Genomic DNA, 4,148 nt, shown 5'->3' on the forward strand with positions numbered 1-4,148 from the left:
GGGACTATAATCATTGCAATGAAACAAAGTATATGAGTTTTTAAATGTAAAATCGATGATCTGCCCTGTAAACTTTCACTCAATTCACCATAAAAACTTAAAATAAAATGTCGTTTTATTTCTTGACTGCCACTTCCATGAGTGTTGATGGTTGGTTGATCTGAGCAAAATGAAGTCTGTGATAACTTCTATCTTTTTTTCATTTATCTTGATGTTATTTATTGGTCCATTGAAAATGTTGAATGTTGACCAATACTTTTTGATTCAGTGAATCTGTGTATTCCATTATTCTTTTGGAATTCTGGTATGTTGCTGAGGATAAGAACTGAATTTCAAACCACCAGGCTTTTCATGATGCTGATACCATTCAATAGTGCCAGTAAGGTTTGAGGTTTTTCATCAGTTCTTTAAACTTGAGAAATGCTGTCTTTGTTTTTGGATTTTGATGTTTTAATTCTAGGTTCTTTGCAAAATTTATTATAATACTTTATAGGCTTGTAAACCCTATACAGGACCACTATGAGCCAGAACTGACTTTCCGGCACACAACAACAACATTAATAGCACATGCAAGTAAAATTTTATTGAAGTTAATTAAATAGCAATTGCAAATGCACATTGACAGGGAGCTGTCAGAAAGTCAATCTAGATTCAGAAGTGGTTGTGGAAAGAGACTATCATTGCTGACATCAGTTGATTCTGGATGAAAGCAGAGAATACAAGAAAGATGCGTACTTGTGTTTTATTGATTAGGTAAAGGCATTGGATTATGTGGCTCACAACAAACTATGAATAGTGTTGCCAAGTATGAGCATTTCAGAATAGTTGATTGTGCTCATGGGGAACCTGAACATAGAATATTTGAAAGTTATTTGTAAAGAAAAGGGAATAATGCATAGTCTTAAATCAAAAAAGGTGTGCACCAAGATTATATCCTTTCTCTATACTTAGTTAATCTATAAGTAAATAATCTAAGAAGCTGGACTATATGAAGAACAGAGCATTCAGATTGGACGGAGAGTCTTTAACACCCTGATATATGCAGATGACACAACTTTATTTGCTGAAAGCCAAGAAGATTTTAGGCAGGTGCTGATGAGATAAACAAATAGTCTTCAGTATGGATTACACCTTAACATAAAGAACACAAAAATCCTCATAAATGGACCAATAAACAACATTATGATAAATGGAGAAGAGATTGAAGTTGTTGAAGATTTCATTTTACTTGCATCCATAGTCAACCTCAGAGTCCTGGTGCAGGAACTGTGAGATAAAGCACTGGACCATGAGGTCTGTTTGAACCGCAAGGTCAGTAGTTCAAATTCACCTTATGTAGGATCACTATGAATAGGATCCAACTCAACACACTTAACAATAACAAACATTCAATCCTCATGGAATCAGGAGCCAAGGAATCAAATGGCATACTGCATTGAGCATATCTGTTGCAAAACACCTCTTGAAAGCAAAGATGTAACTTTGAGAGCTAAGGTGAGCCTGCCTCAAGCCATGGAATCGATGTATATGCATGTGAAAGCTAGGTAATGAATAAGGGAGACTGGAGAAGAATGCATGCATTGTATGCTGGTAAAGGATGTTGAAAAGGAGTTCTGGGAGCATAATGGTTACAAATCTGGCTGCTAACCTCAAGGTCGGGAGTTCAAAACTACCAGCTGTTCCGTGGAAGAAAGATGAGGCTTTCTGCTCCCAAAAAGATTTGCAGCCTCAGAAACCTTGTGCAGGGTCGCTATGAGTCGGAACCAACTCCATGGTACTTAACAATAAAGAATGTTGAAAGTACCTTGCTCTTCCAAAAGAACAAACAATTCAGTCTTGGGAGAAGTACAGTCAGAATGCTTCTTAAAAGCAAGAATTTGTATTGTTGTTGTTAGGGACCTTTGAGTCTATTCCAACTCAGAAAGACCATATGCACAACAGAATGAATCACAGTCTGATCCTGTGCCATACTCACAATTGTTAAGTTTGAGACAATTGTAATTGCCACTCTGTCAATCCATCTCTTTGGGTGCTTCCTCTTTTTCGCTGACCCTCCATCTTTCCAAGCATGAAGTTTTTCTCTACGGACTGGTCCCTGCTGATTAACATGTCAAAATTAGGAGAACAGTCTCACCATCCTGGTTTCCAAGGACAATTCTTGCTGTAATTCTCCAAACACAGATTTGTTTATTCTTCTGGCAGTCCACAGTACTTTTAATATTCTTTTCCAACACCATAATTCAAATGATAATGCCTGTTTGTTTCCAACTTTCAAATTCCAACCACCATTAATTATCAATGTATCTTGATTGCATGTTTGACTGATTTCAGACTGAGGATGTTGGTTGTTGTTGTTAAGTGCCATTGAGTTGATTCTGACCCATAATGACCCAGCATAGGATTTCCAAGGAGCAGCAGGTGAGTTTGAACCACCAACCTTGTGGTTCAAATGACTTTGCAGTCTGACACATTAGCCCACACCAGGACTCCATAACTTTGTAGAATTCTTCAATTTCATCTTCATTGTTTTCAGTGGTTGGTATGTAAAATTAAATACTATTAGTATTAACTGTTCTTCTTTGTTGTTTTTGTTAAGTTCATCTAGTCAGTTCCATCTTATAGCAAACATGTACAGGGTTTCCGAGGACTAACTGGTGTGTTTGAAATGGAAACCTTGTGGTTTGCATTCAGAGCTGATCATACACCACCACACCAGGTCTTCCTTACAGGGTTATTTACAGACAGCATTGTACTTCAAGGTAGATCTTGAAATGCCCTTTTTGACTATGAATCTGACATCATTCACCTTCAATTTGTAATTCCCAGCATAGTAAATCACAGGATTGTCTGATTCAAAATGGCCAATACCTGTTCATTTCAATGCCTAGAATGAAGCCCTTATGTGGGACTGTAGGATAAGCACTAGACTTCAAGATTGGTTTGATGACAGCCAAAGTGCCCATCAACTGAATAATAGATAAACACACTGTGGTACATGCACACAATGGAATATTATGCTACCTTGAAAAATAACAAGGAAGCTGCAAGCCACTGTATAACATGGATGAACCTTGAGCACATTGTGTTGAGTGAAATTAGTCAGTCACAAAAGGAGAAATACTGCATATGACCACTACTGTAAAAGACTAAGAAAAATAACCCATACTAAAAGGGGAGGGGGATTCTTTACTGGTTACTGGAATGTGGGGAGTGAGGTGAGGGGAGGGAGAGGAAGGTGGAGCACATGGCTGGGAATAAACACACTATGGTTTGGGTGCTAAGGAGGGGGACAATATACAAGTGGGGGGGGGGAATGGAAGAACAAAGTAGACAGGAAAACACCAAGGCAGATTTGCATGGGCTAAGTGGGACAGAGGTAAATAATGTATGCACAACCTTGGAACCACGGGGCTCTGGGATACAGGGATTGAGACATGGTTGGAATGGAGAAAAAGGGGGAAATAATGTTAAGATGCTTGGCTGTCTTTTGAATCTTGGTTTCCCTGGCATACCATTATAAAATAGACACTTGATGGGGAGAGAAAGGAATAGCCAGAAATATCACCATAGAAAGCTTTTAAGTCCGTCTTCTGCCTATAACTGATTGGAATACCAAAAATGGGGCTCCAACATGCCCAGTGAAGGTGTCTTCCTGTGGAGCCTCTGCATTACAAAAGACCACAGGTGGAATCCTGAACAACATCCAGAATCTTCTGAGGTGAGAAATTTCCACTTGAAAGGACAAGGAGACCAGCCTGGAGTAGCTAGAAGAACTGGAGATACCTCTTGAAAGAAAGACTGACAGGAAAAATATAAAACAATATAGGCAGTCTGACTAATTACTAGAAGAACAAGCAAGTTGCTCCCCCAGGAGACATTAAGGCAAGTGGTCGGGTCCCCTCAGAACAAACCCCCTTCCAAGACTAAGAGTCAATGGGAATACAGGCTCTGATGGTGACCATGTTCATCACCAATAAGGGGAAGTGAGGGAAAAACAGCAATGAATCTGCAAGCTAAGCCTTACAATGTTCAATAGACTCCTGTGAACCCGGCTGGAGACCTGGTTGGCCAGAAGTGTGGCAAGACCTGGGGACTCTTCAGCCCAGAGTCAGTCACATAGCCACAGAGGACTAGAGTAGAGAGTGAAG

The sequence above is a fragment of the Chrysochloris asiatica genome, unplaced genomic scaffold (genome assembly GCF_000296735.1).
Source record: "Chrysochloris asiatica unplaced genomic scaffold, ChrAsi1.0 scaffold00084, whole genome shotgun sequence".
Classification (NCBI taxonomy): domain Eukaryota; kingdom Metazoa; phylum Chordata; class Mammalia; order Afrosoricida; family Chrysochloridae; genus Chrysochloris; species Chrysochloris asiatica.